The 20,278-nt window shown below is 36.0% G+C and overlaps 1 pseudogene; it reads left to right on the top strand.

Moving 5' to 3' along the window:
• Positions 1–3,206: 3,206 nt before the first annotated feature.
• The window catches only part of LOC120233959, a 55,077-nt pseudogene continuing 38,005 nt past the window's right edge, over positions 3,207–20,278 (top strand).

Raw genomic sequence — 20,278 nt, forward strand, 5'->3', positions numbered from 1 at the left:
GCTACATTTTAAGTAACTCTGTGGCCACATGTGGTCAGTGGCTATTGTATCAGATAGTGCAGACGTAGAAACTTTTCAGGATCTCAGAGGGTTCTACTAGATAGACAGTGTTACTCTGGAGCAATGAGGCTCTAACTGGAACCTGCAAAGGCTTAGAAAAACATGGATATATTCAGTTATTTTTATTTGGATTTAAATATTTGAGATGTTTGGCTGATGATTATGTTTTAAGAAATAAACACCTTCTGAATCATTTGGACAACCATCTTAAAACCAAATACTGTAAATGAATTTCTGTGCTTCATTAAGACCTTGGATTTGGATGTTTATAATGGAGTTCCAAGCAGGCAGTGCTGCTCTAAATGTTGAGGGCTACTGATAAAAGAACTAAATCAAAGTCATTTTATAACAATGGATACATAAGATGTCAGTAACATTAACCCATGGTGTCAAACATGCCGAGTTAAAGGTTGGTTATGGGAAAATTGGTTCATCGTCATAACACATTGAGCATTCAGTGATTTACTTGGAGCAAAACAACAGTTTCTTCTCATAATATTTATTATCTTAATTTGACTATTATTGATGATACAGTTTTTTTATATTTGTAACTGGAGAGTGGTATAAATACAGTGTTATTCTTATCCATGATTATGTCATATTGTAAAAAAAATTGTTATGATCATACTGATATTCCATGATATTTTCCCCATTTAAAAGTGATGCCTACATAATTCAAATTTGAGGGAAAAAATCCTAGAGTTATTTTTTCTATCTCAGTTTGCAATTCCTAATTTCTATGTATCTCAGTTTAAATTTTTCTTCAAGTTTTTATTTTAAATTCTAGTTAGTTAAATAGGATCATATTGTTATCAGGAGTAGAATTCAGTGATTTATCACTTACATATGACACCAAGTGCTCATCACCACAAGGGACCTCCTTAATCCCCATCACCCATTTAGCCCATCCCCCCACCTCCCCTCCATCAACCCTCAGTTTGTTCTCTATCATTAAGAGTCTCTTATGATTCGTTGCCTTCTCTCTCTTTCCCCTCTTCCCTATGTTCATCTGATTTGTTTCTTAAATTCCACATGTAAGTGAAATCATATGGTATTTGTACAGAACCACAAAGGACCCCAAATAGCCAAAGAAATCTTAAAAAAAAGAAAAGCAAAGCTGGAGGTCTCACAATTCCAGACTTCAAGCTGTATTACAGAGCTGTAATCATCAAGACAGTATGGCACTGGCATAAAAACAGACACATAGATCAATGGAACAGAATAGAAAACACAGAAATGGACCCACAACTATACGGTCAATTCATCTTCGACAAAGGACTGAATATCCAATGGAAAAAAAGTAGTCTCTTCAACAAATTGTGTTGGGCAAACTGGGTGGCAACAAGCAGAAGAATGAAACTTACATGATGCACAAAAATACATTCAAAATGAATGAAAGACTTCATTTTAAATTCTTAAGCAAAAAATCTTGATTGGCCTAGCTCAAATCACATATCCTTCCTTGACCCGTGAGCTGTGATCAAGGCGGTGGGTTTAGAGTAATAAAACGCTTCTCTCCAGCCAACTCCTATTAATTGGGATTCTTTACACAAAAGAAAATTTGGGGAGATAGCCCCTTCTTGCCATCAACAGTGTTATTAACCATTAAATATGAGGATGCTGCCTAAAAAAAAAGAAGTCTAGTTTTTCTTCCAGTATGCAGAATTACATTTTAAGCTGGGACTTCAAAGAAAAGACTGCCTAAACCTGAATGACTCTGCAAAGGGGATTTTTTTTTTTTTTTTTTGCATAGTAGCAAGCCCACAAGGGAGGAATTTTTAAGTGGGGAACCTCTCCTTGAATTTCACAGCATATCCAATAGGTGGCCCTGCCTATGCTTTCCCTAATGCGTATGAATACCAGTATTTCTTTGATGATGCATTTCATGAGCTCTGTGAGACACCTAACAACTTATGGAGAACAGGCTTCTAAAAAGAGAAAGGCTTTTGATGAATGCAGAATTATATTAAGTAATCGGCACACCTTTTGTTATGCTGATTGTGTCCTGGTTTTCACTCAACTGAATGAAAAATAGAAAGGTCTGAATTTCTCCCTCAGCTATGCACATGCAATTCTTTCCAATAGCTCACAGAGCTAGGTCAACCCTTGCTGGGGAAAACAGACTGGACTCGGGACATGCTGTCTTCTCCAGTGTTCTTTTTTTCCCACCCATGCAATGGCCTCCCTTTGTTATTGTTGGAAACAACCAAACGTGCTTTAGTAACTGCTGTTCTGAATTTCTCCGCTTCTGCTTACTCTGTCCTCCTCTCCCTCAAATCCATTTACAAAAATCTATGTCATCTCCTTCCACTCTGCCTTGTCACCTCCCCACATTCCCCTATTTTTCATTCTTGTGTAGTTAATTTCCCTTCAATTACACTTAAACCCAAGCCTATTTTTCACTTAGCTTCTGATAAGTCTCTCCAGGTTTTTCCTCTTGAATGTGTTGCAATTAACTTTTTTTAGTAAGTGCTACTGACTTTCCATTGACGTCCATTTCCGTGGTAATGCTATCTTTGTGATACGCTTACTCAGAGAAGAAACAGGACCTGGCTTCCTAAGTTTTAGTAGAGGAAGTTTCCATTTTCTCACAAAATTATTTCCTGAGGCTACAGAGCAAATTGCATCCCCTTGAAATGTATTGTATTTCCCATAGGGGCAGTTCCACGACTGGGGAAGTCACATATGTGATAATGGACACTTAGTTATATATAATACATTTGCATCACAGCCACTGTCAAGCCCTACCTACTCTATAACTTAGAGCAAATATACTTGATTCTTTGGGAACTTCAGTAAGAAATGAACTCTTACTGTGCTTTCTAGAGTAGCTCTCTCCTTTCAGTTTTTTATAATGACATTATTTTGTCTGTGTGTCCCAACACTCATTACTAGAACAGAAACACTCAATGGTGAGGTTGAGGTGCTCAGCATAAAGCCTTCTATCTATATAATAATTTAAAGTAATAAAGTTAGGTGGTAATTCTCTAAATGGGCACAATTGTATCATCCTTATTTCTAGTACAAAGGTGTCTCCTAGGCCTTATAACATTGTTAAAAATGAAACTCAACACACTGAGTAAACACAAGCAAAAGATGAGTTTGCAGCAAGGGTTTCCACCTGAAGACTCAAGGCTGTGGGAACAATGAGTTCTGAGTTGCTTACAGCTGGGGTCGTCACAGGGCAAATGCAGAAGTTTTTGGCTTTTCCAGCTGATTGGCTGCCTAGTTGTCTTCCTCATTTGGATCAGGCTGGTTGCATCCAGGATATAAGGACGTCGAGTACCGGTACAGGCTTGGTGTTCAGCGATTGGCAAGTGTCCTCTGCTGATTTCTAAAAAGAGCTGTAAATTCCTGCAACTTAGGTAAGGCTAAATTTTATTTTCTTTAATGTACCTGCATTGGCCACCTCCATTTTATTTCTACTATAAATGACTCCGTTTTAGTTTGTTTCTACAACATTAAAAATTAAAACTCTACTCATGTGTAGAATTGGATCACTGGGTAGTAAAGGACCAATTGAAATTTTATATTGTTAAAAAACTAAAATTCAACCGAGTAAACTTTAAGGATTTTGTTGGCTTCATTCAACGATTCATGAATTGAGTAGCATCCAGTCTAGCAGATAGGAAGGAGTTCTAAGGAGCTATACAAAAGAACGACTTTTATAGGCAGAAGGTGAGTATGAATAAGGAAGTTATAGTAGACAAAGAAGCGAGTTGGTCATTGCAAGGTCATTTTCCATTTGGGGATTGCAGGGGTATGTGAGTCAGACTACCTAACTAGTGCTGATCAGTTGATTCAGGTTTGACTGGTTTAAGATTGTATTTCAGGGAGAGCTGAAACTGATTAAGTCAAGTCTTGATTTGGTGATCTGGGGCATAAAGCATTCTACTTTTGGCTTGTTGCCATGTTTTTAACAATATGCTTAGTAAAAGAAATATAAATTAAGAATACCAAATAATATTTTTCTTGACATTTTAGAACATAGAAGTTTTATTTTAAAGAGGCACATCTTTTGATTGTTGGTTTCTTTAAAAAAAAAAAAAAACTATCCAAATAAGTTTATACAGATAATTTCCCCATTGTCAATATTCAGTATCTTTTTATTGATCTTTTAGTGGTATTCACATCTGTGGTTATGCTTCTCAAAAGAATCTCTGAAAGACTGCAATTATTAGTAAGTTACTTTAATAATTAATGGGAGTTTCTAGAATGCTTTTTGGCAATGAATATACTTTTGCATTTTGCAGTTGAATTGACAATTTCTTCAAGTTACAAAATCAAAAACCACATTTTCCTTAGGCCTTTAAGCTATTTTTCACAAATTTTATCATGTCATTTATAGATCTAAAAATTGCCTTTAAGAAAGAACACCTTTACTCCGTTACTTATTTGTTAATTAAAATTGATTAGCTCAAGTCTACGATTTAAACTCTTGAAAAACCAATTCCTTGAGCAACTTAGTTAATTAAATCCCTTTAAGTATTTTAAACAGAATTTATAAGTTCAGTATCTTCAATTTGTTGTAAGCGCTGACCTGAAAAACAACATTTGAAGATGTCAGAAATGATCTACCTGCTCCGTGCCTGAGTTTGAAACTTATTTTATATTTCAGTTGATTAATTTAGCAGACCCTTTATATAATGCTTAGTCTTTCTCAGGCTGTGCTGCCAAGATGATCTTATTGTCAGCAGATCTCTTACTCTTAAGGTTACCACGTAAACAGTTCATTCCTCTTCCCCTGGAAGGGAGGGGATGGGACAGTGGAGTTATCTACTGGAGCTTCTGCAGATGAGACGGGGAAACCACGGGGAAACATTCCCTAAGCCACTCAGCCAACAGATACAATTACCCAAAACCTCCAGTTTTGTATGCTTGTTCCTTTTCGGGCCTAACCACTAAAACTATTCTTAAACAGGGCTGTGACTGTCTCCATTAGTGGAGAACATCAGCCTGTGACCCGTCAAAAACCATTGAATGTGACGGGGTTCTCAAAACAAGGGAGACTTTATTCAAGACTATTAAAATAGGAGGCAAGGTTATTGCAATGAGAGAGAGGGAATGAACTAAATTTCACTGAAACAAAAGGTGGGAGCCTTTTAATCACTGGCGTGAGCTAGGAAGAAAGTAGTGGCGAATCCTAGATGTCCATATGATTAGAGCTTCTGAATTTGCTAATTGGTGCTTATGAAGTTGGGCTCCACTCCTCCCACAGAGACGGGGAGTCTGAGACCATCTTTCCTTCCTTCTTTCTTTTCCTTTCATTTTAGAGACCATCTTTCTCAATGATTACCTTTCAAAAAAGGTGATTTGCCGGTCCAAGAAAGGCATTTCTAGATTGTACAAAATGTGTATCTCAAAAAGTCAAAGAAAGAATGAAGTACATGCTCTAAGAAAAGTGATGTCAAGAGACTATAGTTAGGAAGCAAACTGTCTAAAATTTAGTTAAGGTGGGTGGTATTGGTTTTGCACCCAGAAGATTCAGAAATGGATAAAACTGGGAGCTAAATCAAATCTGAGTCGATCTGTATCGGGGGAGAAAGAATGAGAAACCGGCAGCTGTTCTCTTGTCCAGGCTAATATCTGGGAGCGCCTAAGAGCTCTTTGTACAACAGATCACCTTGGGTCTGTTCTATTCTTCAACATGCTTAAAGTTAAAACTATATCCTTCTGTTTCTTCCTCCCATTTCTCAAATGCTACTTCATCCTATTTTAGGAGGTACTTAGAGAAGCTAATAAGAACAGAAATGTATGCACTTTGGGGATGAGCACTGAGTGTTATGTGGAAACTAATTTGACAATAAACTATTTGTAAAAAAAAAAAAAAAAAAAAAAAAAAAAGAAGCTCAGCCTGAAACCTAAAAAAAAAAAAGAACAGAAATGTATGTTGATACTTGTGATTCTGATATATTTAGTGAGTATTGTAAAGGGCAGCGATTTGTTTCTTGATTATAGTGTGGTTGCAGATGAACTTACTAAGTGCTGTGTTCTGAGGAGAGGAGAACAATTCATATTAAGGGAAACTCATGCCTGGAGAGTTTAATTTTTTTGAAAAAAAAAATTATTCAGTCTTCTTCATGATATACCACATTTTTTTAACGAACTTGCAATTTAATTTTTCAGTTCTCCTATGGCAGTTAAACCTACCAAGGGCACAGTCACTGGTTTTGATTTAATGGAAGTAGTGGGTATCACGCAGAAGGTGAGACGAAGTGGATTCTATTCATAAGGGAGGAAATTAAATTTTCAAATTTTGATTGATTCTGGAATCCACACTTTTTCATGATAAGTTGATAAGATACTTTGAAGAAACACTGAATTTAATAAAGTGCAAGTGTAAGTATGCTAATTGAAAAAAGTTAGAAAGTGTTAGAAAATCAATTCATTTTGTAAGTGTGCTGATAAAGAAGGCTCTGCAAGGGGATTTATGTAAATGTAATGAATTAAAGCATTTATCTTGCAAACTTGATAAACAGCAGTAGGCACTTTAGAGGGGGGAAATAATTAGTTCCTCAGCTCTCATGTGCACCGAAATCATTGTTACAATTATATTTGTTTATTACTTCAAAATGACTTTTTCTTTCAATGCAACACAGACTTAGGAACTTACAATCACATCATTTTTCCCTAATAATTTTTGTTTATATTTAATGTAGGGGATGGACTCCCGTCTTTAATAATGTTGTTGGACCTTTTGTGTCTCTCTCTCCTTAAGAAGACACAATAATGCTGAGAGTTAGCTAATTGTAGGCAAGATCATTTTAGGAACAACCATTTCTCTCTAGCCCTCTACACATTGTGTAGATTGGAGTTGATGATTTTATTTTTTAGAATGAAAATAAGATCTGTTGCTTCCTTTCTTAAAATGTCCAATGTCTCCCCATTAGCATGCATAAAGTTCCCATAAAGCATTTTACAATCAGCTCCTGCAAACTAATCCAAATTCAACCCCCACTAATTGCCTCCGCCTTGAACTTCGCATTTCGGTCAAATAAACTCTTAGGTCCCTTTTAGAAGCTGTGGATCCTATGGGTGCGCTGCTTCTCCAGAGAATTCTGACTACTATAACTCCAAAGGTTTTGGCCAGTGAAGCTGAAATGATGCCACCGTTACTGCCATGGTAACTAGGGTAGGAGGTAGCTGGTGGGAAGAATTAGGAGCTCAGGTTTGACATGTTAACTTTGAGATCCGGATTTGACATCCTAGCAGAGATGCCTTGTGAGATGTCCATATACAGATTTGGAGTTCTGCAGAGTATTCATAATGTTAGGGTTTGCGGCAAAGGGTCAAGAAAGAATTCGTGAGGGATACCTGGGTGACTCAGCACCCGATTCTTGATTTCGGTTTATTTCATGATCTCACAGTCATGAGTTTGAGCTCTGCATTGATTGGATTCCCCACTGAGTGCAGAGCCTGCTTAAGATTCTCTCTCTCCTTCTGTCCCTCCCCCTTTCTCTCTTTGACACACACACAATTGATTATCTATTTTCAAGTTGGGAGAGAGTTATGGATAGCATAAGTCTCTAAGAAATTTTGAAAGTAAGGTTTCTAGAACTCGGAGGGTGCTGTATCTTTTTGGAAAAAGGTCATTTATTACTGTCTAATAAGAGCTTACTGGTCCATATGCTTGGAGGATGATTGCTATCAACGATCCTGTGGGGCAGAGACAAAGGAAGTTTCCAAAGGAATTTTTATATGTTAAAGGAGACTTACAGGATCCTGGAGGTAGAGCTAATGTTAAGCTACGACTAGATTTTGCCATTAGCAAAGTACTAAAATCGAGGCAGTTGAGTTCCCAGAGGAACTTGTCAGTGGGCTGTAAGTTATTGTAAGTAAATTTATGTTTTCTAAATTTCTTTTGCCTTTGTTCTCCACATCAATCACATCTGGATATTATGAAATCAGGCCCTCTTCAATGAATAGAAGCCTGTGTAACTAATTCAAAACACTAAAACAAACAATAACAAAAGGATAGTCTGTTTTACTTACTTGGTCATCTTAAACTTTTAAATAATGTTCAATTACTTATTTCTTCTTGACCTCCTAAAAGAAAAAGGTGATTTCCCCCCATATCTTCAAATGTATATTTGAATGCTTTTCAAATAGCCTTTTAAAGTTTGTTTATTTGTGAGTTTAAGGCCCTCCTTCTTCTGTGAATCACAAAGGAAGCCCTAGCGTGTTTCAGTGTGGGAGGTAGATGGAGTCCTTGTGCATGAAAGAAAACGTATAAAATTTTTATGAAGTAGATGCCAGCTTCTAGATGACCTGACATTTGAGATTTAAATCCAAAGTGGCAAGTTGTGACCGTGTAGATGGTATGGGAAGCCAAGCTACCAGATAAGATCATGTTGGGAATGAGTAAGATAGAAAAGAGAGTAGTCCAAGGACAGAGCCCTGGGGCACACTCACATTTAAAGTTCAGGAGAGGCAAATATACTTAATAAGAGATTATAGAAAGATAGGAAGAATTCCAGGTAGATACTAAGAGAAGAAGGTATTTTAAAGAAAACATAATCAATGGTATTGAATACTACAGACATTTCCTCTTACACATCCCAGTTGTAATTCATATTCATCCTCAGCTCTCCTAAATTGGGCATGAAGGGTGCCAGAATATGCTACGTCAAAATATGCCTCTTAGGCATTTGGATTATTTTGAGTTAAAGGCAATTGAGAAGAGAGGCAGAGAAAGCTCTTTACCTTCCCCTGTCTAAAAATAGAGTACACATTTTCCCCTTTATAAAGAAAATTTCCATTTGTAAAGAAAATCTACTTATCAGGAAGGGAGCTAGCTATTCATGGAGACAATTTTATTACCTGAGGACTTACCTGCATACTGGTTTTTGTGACTCTTGCTTACCATACTTCCCCCCCCTTCTCTTTCCCATAACTTGCCTTCCTTGCCCAGAACCCCAAATCTCCTTTTCCTTTCTTTAGCCTAGATGGAATATAAACCTCAGTCATCCGGCTCCCTCCTTGAGCCACATGTTTCTTTGTGAACTTTTGTGCATATTTACTTACTTAAGATCATGTATTTTCTTATTAATCTGTCTTTTAGGAGTATGATTTATGGGCCCCAGCCATTGAACATGGCAAGATAGAGGGGAAAAAAATGTCTTCCTCCGCAGGTGCTTTTTCCCTTTGCTGTATTTCTGTGACGGGAACCATAAGCAATGTAGCTACTCAAGACAATAACCTAGAAACTATTCTTGATTCCTACTCCTTTCTGTCTCTAATTCCTATTCATTACTGAGGCTTGATGATTTTGTCTTTTAGATTTCTCATGAATCCACCATTTCTATTTCCATTTAGACGACTATAATAACCTCTGCTTTGCTGGTAGCCACTCAAATTGGTTCTCCACAGGATTCTTTTGAAATACAAATCTAATCTCCAGTACCCCCTCAATAACCTTCAACAGCTTCTGCGGCACTTTTAAGATTAAGACAAAACTTTTTAACATGAACTACGTATACCTCTAGCTTCATCTCCTCACACTTGAGCTCCTATTGCCCCCTATCAGACTCCTTGTTTGAGTTCTTCCCACTCACCCTTTTCTTTTTCTTTTTTTAAATTTCAAGTTTTTATTTAAATTCTAGTTAACATATATGGTAAAATTGGTTTCAGGTGGAGAATGCAGTGATTCATCACTTACATAAAATAACACCCAGCGTTCATCGCAAGTGCCCTCCCTGGTACCCATCCCCCATTTAGCCTACTCCCCACCCACCTCCTTTCATTAACCCTTAGTTTGTTCTCTTTAGTTAAGAATCTCTTCCTGTTTGCTTCCCATTCTCATTTATATTTTTCCCTCCCCCCTAAATACATCCATTTTGTTTCATAAATCCAATATGGTATTTGTCTCATTTACCTTTTTCTTACTAGGTCTTCGCACATTCTGATCCCTGTGTTCAGATCACTTCTCATATCTCCTTGTTAACTTATTTTCATTATTCATTTTAGCATACATGTAACTACTTCAGTTAGCCTTTCTTGAGTTCCCTACCCAGTTTAAAATTCCCCATTTTGTATTTTCTTAGCACCATAGCCATTATATACTTTAGCAGCATTGTAGGCTTCTTGATAATGCTTTACAAAGGCTCAATAAGGACAGGGCTGCAATCACCTTTTTGCTCTTACTTTTTTCTGACTGGTACATAGTAGGCACTCAAATATTCAATGAATAAATAAATATCAAATGCTTTCATCCAGGACGTAATTGTTTCTTTACTCTTCTTTTCCACCACCAGACCTTTAGCTCCTGGATGGGTAATCACTGAACTTCATCATGTAAGCTTGGCAGTATACCAGTAAAGAGAGGCTAGGTTTTGCTGCAGTAATAAATATCCCCAAACGATAGAGCTTAACACAACAAAAGTTTGTTTTTCTCTAATTTAGTGAGTAGCTAGGACTACAATGACTATAACGTATGGATTCTAGTGTATATAAGGACTAGACACAAAGAGATGAATTGACTAGTAATTCACAGAAAAATCAAAGGAGAATTAGTTCTTTATTTAGATTATAATCTAGGAATGACTTTCATTGATTTGTTATTCCAGAAGGTAATCACTTATGGCCATGTCCAGTAGATAGCACATCAATGTGGGAAAGTGGACAGGAGTGCAAAACCAGCACGCGGAAAATTACAGCTTTCCAGGAACCGCTAGAACCGAAGGAAAGAACTTGAGGAGTTGCTCTAGACTTCCAGACAGCTCAAGATTGCATGTTGACCGCAATATGGGTTATGCTGAGTAAGAATAAATAACAGTCCTTGTTCTTCTTGTTTCTCTGCCCTTCGCCACACGTTCATGGATTATTAGTCAAAGCAGGAAATTAAACATAAGAACCAACCCAGTGTTTTTGTTTGGCTAGATTCATCACCCCAAAAATGATTTTACTGAATAAGGTTTGTTTTGTTGCTGTTGTTTTGAAATATTTGTGGATAATAAAAAATTCTCAGTGTAGATGGAATATCTCTAAATACTAAGAGACCAGAGGAAAGATCCAACGTAGTCTTCACTTTTAAAATACCACAAAAGTACTGGAGAAAATTGTCATTTGAAGATGACTTTTAGACAAAACAGAGTGCTATGATTAGCACAAGAAAGGTAAAAAACTAGTGCCATGGGAAGAAAACAATTAAATTACAACAATGGTTTAATTTAATGGTTGCCAGGTCTACATCGTCATTTCTTTTGTTACTGATTTAAACTTTTTAATTAAAAGTACATACTTTATACAGATTGTTGTTTAAATAAAAGAAGATTCATACAAATATTATAGCCCTTACATGATACCATATTTGTTTGTTTTTCTGTTTTCCTACCAAAGTAAGATATTCTAATGGGTGTAGTCTCCTGTCTTTCTCTCTACATAATTTTTAAATAAATAAACAAATGAACAGTCGAGTGGGAAAAAAATGAGGAGGGTCATAAAAGTAGATAAATTTCAGTTTCTTCACAACTGGTCTAGTTCTGAACAAGTCCTAACTACCATTATATATACTCGCATTCTGAGAACAGGCCCACATCAGGATCAGGAGCTTTTATTGCAAACTGAGAGATTCAGAAGGTATTTTAACTCGTATTTTTTAAAATTAATGCTGCTGAATCCTGGTGGAGATAGAGAGGATTGGGAGTCACAATAGACAGCAAAAGAGGCAGAGATAAGAGTGAAGAGAGAAATAAGCCAGAAAATTAGTGTTTCAGAATCACAATGATGAGGAAATAGATATTTCCCAGTGACTAAGCACCTCCTGTATGACGTCTCTCCTAGGTTTTATAACTAAGTACAGAGGAGACTTCCAGGTGTAGTCACACAGGAAGTTGAGTCGTGGCCTGTTAAAATTGAAAGCAGTAAAAATTATTATCAAAAGTCAACTTTGTCTTCTATTACCATTTCTTCTGTCTATACCCTTGTACTCAGAATGAAGAGCTTCTCCAAATTTCAAAGCTTGTTTTAACTCTTGAGGCAACAGGATGTAAGCATTTTATATTACATGAAAGAGAAAGAGCTCAAATAGAACACGCTTTAAATTTTTTTCTTCGAATACATTTTTCCACTTGTATAAAGAAAAACTAAACCTTGAGAACAGATTTGAAAAGTCGTTCTTGTAAACTAGCCAGTATCACTTATGTTCTTTGATTGCAAGCAAGCAGAACTTGACTTTGGTTGTCCTGAACAACAACAAATGCATTGGGTAGCTATTAGGCAGCAGGGCACACACTCAAAAAAAGAAACCAAACAACCAGAACTCAAAAAATAGATCATAGGAGAGTTCCAATACTTTGGGTTGCAAGAAGAAACAATAAGATTATTTTGGACATTGCTGTGGAGATAAATCAGAGCTCAACAATCTTTAAAAATAATGTTTGAGGTAATTTTAGACTTACAGTTTTAGAAAATTGGCAAAAATAGTACAGAATTTCCATCTATCCCTTCTTTATAGCTCTGATCCATACTGCAACTATTAAACCCAAGAAGTGAACACTGTTGTAGTCTTAATAACTGAATGAAATAACTTATTTGAATTTGCTCAGCTTTTCCACTGATGTTGTCTGTCTATTCCAGAACTCCATTCAGAATCCCAGTTTACTTTAAAATTAAAAAAAATTAAATTTTATTTTTCCTTAATCTCCTCCAGTTTATAACGGTTCCTTTGTCTATCTTTTATGTCTTTCCATGTCCTTCATGATCTTGACACTTTTGAAGGTTCTCAATCAGTGATTTGTGGAATATTCTTCAATTCATGGATGCCTGAAATTTTCTTATAATTGAATTAAGGTTATATTTTTGGCAAGTATACCACAGAAATGATACGTGTCCTCCTCAATATGTTGTATAATGAAGTTCATGATGTTGATATGTTTGATTATTAAGCGTGCTGACCTTGATCACTTGCATAAGGTGGTTTCTGTTGGATTCCTCCACCGTAAAGTTACTTTCCTATCTTTTGTAATTAATAAATGCCTTTGGGAGTTACTTTGAGACAAATCCACTTTCTCCTTCAAGGTTTGACCAATAATTTCAGCATCTATCAGTTGATCTCGGCTGCAGAAAGTTATTGCTGTGGTGTTTGTCAATGCTGATTTCATATTTCTCTCTGTTACTAATTGAGACTTTTTTTAAAGAGTTATCTTTTCTTCCTAATGTGTTTATTTGATTATTTGTATCAATATGGACTTGTAGATTTTTTTTGTTATTTCACAAAGATTTGTTTTTTTGAAGTATAATTGACATACAATATCATAATAGTTTCAGGTGTCAATTATAGTGACTCAATATTTTATAGATTATTAAAGGATTCCCCTGATAAGTCTGGTCACCGCTACAATGCAAGATTATCACAATATTATTGATTATATTTCCTATGCTATACATTATATCCCCATGACTTACTTCTTTTATACCTAAAAGTTTGTACTTCTTAATCCTCTTCTCACCTACTTTGCCCACCCCCATAAACCCTTTTACTCTGGGAACCAACAGTTTGTTTCAATATCTGTGAATCTGTTTCTGTTTTGTTTGTTCTTTTGTTTTATTTTGCAGATTCCATATATAAATGAAATCATATAGTGTTTGTCCTTCTTTGTTTGCTGTATTTCACTTAGAATAATATCATCTAGATTCATCCACATTGTCAAAAATGGCAAGATTTCATATTTTTTATGGCTGACTGATATGCCAGTTTTTATATGTACCACATTTGCTTTATCCACTCTTCCATCAACAGACACTTAAGTTGCTTTTATATCTTGGCTATTATAAATAATGCTACAATGAACATAGGGGTGCATGTATCTCTTCAAATCGAGGTTTAATTTTCTTAGGATAAGTATTCATAAGTGGAATTGTTGGATAATATGGTAGTTCTCTTTTCAATATGTTGAGGATATTTATTTTTTATGGGTTATAATCTAATTTGCATATGTGTGTGTGTTTGTGGAAACCTCAAATATTTGGGCTTAGGCCATTAGAAACTTATTTAGATTGGTGCCTATGTTTTTGACAAGTCTCTATCTATTTTTTTAAAACACTTTCATACTAACTGATAACATGTAGTTTTCAGGTTCATCTCGTATTTTCATTGCCCCATCCTGGAACCAATTATTTCTCCAAGGATCCCTGGTTCCTTTTATTGAAGGATAGTGTTTAGAAGCCAGATCTGGGCAGGGTACCTGGATAGGTCAGTCAGTTAAGTCAGATTCTTGATTTCTGTTCAGGTCATGATCTCACAGTTCCTGAGATTGAGCCCCATGTTGGGTTTTGCAACGACAGCACACAGCCTACTTGGGATTCTCTTCATCCCTCTTTCCCTCCCCTGCTCACATGTATTCTCTCTCTCTCTGTCTCTGTCTCTGTCTCTCTCTCTCTCTCTCAAAATAAATAAACCAAAAAAAGAAAGAAACTAGATCTGGGCATTACGTGTGCTCATTGTTACTGATATATCATTGCTTTCCTCCTATTTTCAACAGAAGTAAGGAATACGTGTATGAATATTCAGGCATACTCAAATATCTATATTCATGTAACCATTTACTTGGATATATATTAAAGACCATGAGTTTTCACTGGGATATTGACTGTTTAATCTAACAAAAAGGTTCATTTTTGGCTTTCTTTCTTTGCTTTTTATCTTTGTGATCCAACAGTGACCAACCTGGCTCTTACTATCAACCATAGGTTTACTTATTTGTTTAAATCTAATATACTTAAGAATTGTTTCCAAATTTCTCACTCCTATCACTGTAAGAAACATTTTTATCACTGGATCACAGCACTTGTGCAGTTTTTTGGTTTTTTGTGGGGGTTTTTTTGGCCTTGGAGTACCCAAAGTTATATACATTAGTTCTTTTTCCCCCTACCTCGTCCCTACTGCAAATAAATATGGTTACTCATCACATGACTCATATAATAGAGTTCATTTGTTAGTGTTTATTTTGGATTCCTCCCCATCCTCATTGGTTTTAATTTGTTTCTTTGTTGAGTGTATGAAACGTCACTATGGGTCTATACATCAGAGCTATACCAAAAAGTACCCCCAGAGAAGAGGGGTTCACTCCTGTTTCTGCTATTCCTCCCTTGCTCTTTATAGATAATCAGTTCTTTTTAGTTTCTCGTTTGATCTTTCAGTACTTATTTTGCACAAATGAGCTTATAAGTGCGTATCTTCTTATATCCACTATTATCTTGTGCTTTGTTTTTCACTTAACAGCATATCCTTGAAATCATTGCATATCAGTTTGTAGATCTCTTCCCCAGCTTATATTACACCTAGACAGGACTTGCATTGTGTGGTGCACTAGAGTTTATTCAACCACTTTCCTGTGTATGGATATCTATGTCGTTTCAATATTCTGTTCCTACAAACAATGAATGACCTGATGCATATGTATTTATTCTTGGTGGTGTCTTTTTAGAGCAGATTTCTACAAGTGTGATTGCTAGGTTGAAAGCTGTGTGCATATGCAGTTGTGTTAGGTATTGCTAGATTTCCCACCAGAAGGAATACATATTTGCATTCCTACTGGCAATTTCCCCTGACAGTCTCACTGGCAGAATGTTCTATTGCATTGCATTTTTTTATAGTCTGACATATGAAAAATAATATTTTAGCATTGTCTTAATTTGCAATTCTTTCATTATGAGTGAGTTTAAACTTTTTTTCCTTGTGTATGAGGAGAAATTTTTTTTGACAATTACTTGTTCATATCTTTGTGACATTTTTATTAGGTTGTTGTAAATTTTCTCTCCATTTTAAGAGTTATTTATATGCTAGGGACATTAGCGGTTTGATATATGTTATGAATAATTTCTCTTGGTTAGTTTCTTTATACCTCATTTATGGTGGGTTTTTTTTTTCACGCAAATTAGGGAAAAAAAAAACAACTACGGTCAAGTTTACTTATCTTTTTTTATTGTCTCTGGATTTTGAGACACAGAAAGTCTTTCCTTATAATGAGGTTAAAGCAGAATTCATCTTTGTTTTCTCTTACTGTTTGTTTGGTTTCATTGTTCAATTAGGTTCCTGATTCATTTGTTGGCTTTTTTTTTTGTTGTTGATGGTGCGAGATATGGATCTAATTTTATTTTATTTTTTCTCAAATGACTCCTTAGTTGACCCAGCACCATTTATTTAAGAATGTCCAGCCTCACCCAGGGATTTGCAATGTTACCTTTGTCATATATTAAGTCCATTTGTATTTCTGTCCAATTATGTACTTTCTATTCTAATCCACTGATCTATTGTCTAGAAATGCACAGTAACACACTCTTAATTATAGACTCTATAACAGTATGTTTTAATATCTGCTAGGCTAGTCCTCTCCTCATATTTCCTTTAGCCATATTTTCCAGACTGTTCCTGCATGGTTTTTTTCTATATGAAGTTTAATAGCATATTATCTAACTGCAAAAATAGCTTATTTGCATTTTTATTGGGATTGCATTAATTTATAAATCAATTGACCTCTTTATTTTGAGGCATTCTATTCAAGAACAGGAAATGTCTTTCCATTTTTCAAATCTACTTTTATGACTTTTGGGAATATTTTACAGTTTTCCTCATAGAAATTTTATACGTTTGATATTAGATCTATTCCTAAGTAGTCTATTGTATTTGATGCTTTTTAAAATGTATTTTTCCGGGGCGCCTGGGTGGCTTAGTCGGTTAAGCATCCGACTTTCGCTTAGGTCATGATCTCACGGTTCGTGGGTTCGAGCCCCGCGTCGGGCTCTGTGCTGACTGCCAGCTCAGAGCCTGGAGCCTGTTTCAGTCTGTGACTCCCTCTCTCTCTGACCCTCCCCTGCTCACGCTCTCTCTCTCTCTCCTAGAAATAAATAAAAATATTTTTTAAAAAATGTATTTTTCCTCTACTTTTATGCTTTTTAACTATTTATTACATGTGTATGTGAAGGCTATTGATTTTTTACGTTAATTTAATATTTTTCTTTACTGAATTATCTTATTGTTGGAGTTAGTTTTATCTGATTCTCTAGGGATTTCAGGTGTACTATCTTATCTGCAAGTAGAGATAGTACTCTTTTTAGTCTCTTGCTGACTTCTCTTGTCTAATTATTTTGGCTAATGATTCCAGTACAATGCCAACTAACAGAAGAGATAGTAGAAATGCATGTAGTATTTCCCCTTTAAGATAACAGCTTAAGAAGTACGGTGTACACACACACACACACACACACACACACACACACACACACAAATGTATATTTTAAAAAAACATGTTGGGGTGCCTGGGTGGCTCAGTTGGTTGAGCGACCGACTTCGGCTCAGGTCATGATCTCACAGTTCATGGATTCGAGCCTGAGTCAGGCTCTGTGCTGACAACTAGCTCAGAGCCCAGAGCCTGTCTCCGGATTCTATGACTCCCTCTCTCTCTGACCCTCCCCTGCTCATGCTGTCTCTATCTCTCTCTCAAAAATAAATAAAATGTTTTAAAAAAAAGCATGTATGTCTTAATTATTACTTGGGATTTTTTTTCTTTTTCTTCATAATGGGTGTTGAATTTTGTCAGAGGTATTTGTAGCACTTATGAAGATAATCATAACTTTCCCTTAGATATAATATGATATATGAAATCATAGTTTTTCTAATATTAAGCCAATGTTACATTCCTAGAATAAATCCTAGTTGGTGATGGTATAGTATTTTCTTAGCCCTATCCTGGAGCAGCACTCCAGTATTTAGAATGTGATTCTGCTTTTTATTTTTTATTTCTATCTATTCCTTTAAGGAAAGTAATTTATAAATTTTATTTATTTTTATTTCTATCTATTCCTTTGAGGAAAAGATTAAATTAAAATGAGTTCACGAGGAGGATTGGCCTATCTTTTCTGTCACTAGACACTTCTTTATTTCTCTGCCCTCATCTGCTACTCTCTGCTCACTTCACTCCATCAATACTAGCTTCCCCCATTCACTGAATACATGGGGACATGCATTTCTCAGGACTTTTGTAATTGCCATTCTATGTTCATGGAGTGATCCCCCACGCCCACCCCATACATACAAGAGCATGGCTTGCTATTTTATTCCCTGTGGTAGGCTCAGTAATGGCCCCCGAAGATACCAGTTTCTAACCCTTGGGGTCTGTAAATGTCTTACAAAGCAATCGAGTTTTTCAGATGTGATTAAATTCAGGATCTGGAGATGGAAAGATTATACTGACTTATCCAAACGGGTCCTAAGTATAATCACAAGTGTAGTTACAAAAGAATGCGGAGGAAAATTGGATGCAGAAAAAGCAATGTGACCCCCAGAGCCAGATACTATACTTCTGACTTGAGAGATGGAGGAAGGAGCTCTGGGCCAAGGAATATAATCTAGAAACTGGAAAAGTTCAGGAAACAAATTCTTCCTTAGGGGGTCCAGAAGAAGGGTGGTTCTACAGCACCATGATTTCCTCCAAGTGAAACTAATTTCAGATTTTTGACCATCAGAAATATACGAGAGAATAAATGTATATTGTTTTAAGCCACTAGATACGTCATACTTTGTTACAACCCTGATAGGAAACTCCTATGCCAATATTTACTTAAAAGTCACCTTGTCACTGAGCTCTTCTCTGACAACCTAATTGAAAACTGTAACTTCCATCCCCACTCTCTGTTCATTTTCCTGAATTTTAATCTTCTCTGTAGCACTTGCCATCCTATTAAATAATTTACCTGTTGTTTTGCTTGTTTCTGTCTTTCCCCATTGAATGTATGTTATCTGAGGGAAGTCTTGGGTCTGTTTGGTTCACTGCTTTGTATGCAGCACCCAAATAGTACCTAGGAAACAGAATTTTCATTCAGAAAATTACATTGAACAGATGTACATATCCTAGCACAGGGGGTGTGCAAAAGAAAATGAGCACAAATTAAGAATCTATAGAAGATATAATAGACTCTGAACTTGAGAGTCTGGCAGTCCTGAGTAGCCTAAAATGAAAGAGGGGATTTGACTACAGGAGGATTGGTTGGATGGATGGATGGATGGATGGATGGATGGATGGATGGGTGGATCCTATTAATTCTGTTTCTCTGGAGAACCCTAGTGTGTGTGTGTGTGTGTGTGTGTTACATATATATGTAATTATATACATAAAATTTTATATATATATGTGTGTGTGTGTATGTATATATATATATATATATATGTGTATATATATATAATGGATCTGGGAGATCTATCATAAGGGACTGTTGACTGAAGCTGAGAAGTCCCAAAATCTGTATTTAGCAAGCTGGAGAACCAGGAGACTGATAATGTAAGTTCCATCTGAGTCAAAGGCCTAAGAACCAGGAGAGCCAATGTCTCATCTCTGTCATCCGGCCAAAGTAGTACCTTTTTACACATTTTTTTTTCTATTCAGGTCTTCAACTGATTGGAGGAAGGCCATCCACCTTAGGGAAGGTAATCTATTTTACTCCATCTACTGACTCAAATGTTAATCTCATTAAAAACCATACAGACAGAAGAATGTTTTCCCAAATGTCCAGACATCCATTTTTTTTTGTCTTTTGTTTCTTGAAAATCTAAAACTATGCATTGTATGTATTATTGGATAGTATGACCACAATCTTCCCAGTATTAAGAAAATCTAAAGACCTTAAGGCAGCTTTATGTGGAGTGCGTGCTATGATTGGTTTAAAAATGTGTGTTTCAGAAAACCTTTTATTTAACTGAAATATATTGCTTTAAAAACAGATACAAAATATACTTGGAATTTTTGTTTGGGTTGATAGAAATTTGCTTACATTAAAATGGATAAAATTAAATGTTAGTGAAAAGCTTTTTTAAAAAGTTGACACATAAACTAACCAGCACAGATCCATCTCTTTTCAAATTGGTACCCATACATATCTCCTTAAACCATATTTAATCTTCAAGTAGAGACAATGACAAGGTCATAAATCTGACTAACATGATAAAACTATTCTATGTACTACATCTGCTTTACTTAGTCTACTGATTCAAATGCTAATCTCATTCAAGAACACTCTCCCAGACACACCAGAATTATGTTTGACCTAATGTCTGGGCATCCAGTGGCCTTGGCAAGTTGACACATAAAATTAATCATTACAGGGGTATAATAAACTCTCTAGATGTAGTGGACCAAGATGGGGGCAGGGGACTGGAGGAAATGTGACCAAAACTAAAGGTCTCCACTTTTCCCTCCTTAATGATTTTGTTGGGACTCCTTGAAGA

This window comes from Hyaena hyaena, unplaced genomic scaffold, assembly GCF_003009895.1.
Source record: "Hyaena hyaena isolate Hyena2069 unplaced genomic scaffold, ASM300989v1 scaffold_99, whole genome shotgun sequence".
NCBI lineage: Eukaryota > Metazoa > Chordata > Mammalia > Carnivora > Hyaenidae > Hyaena > Hyaena hyaena.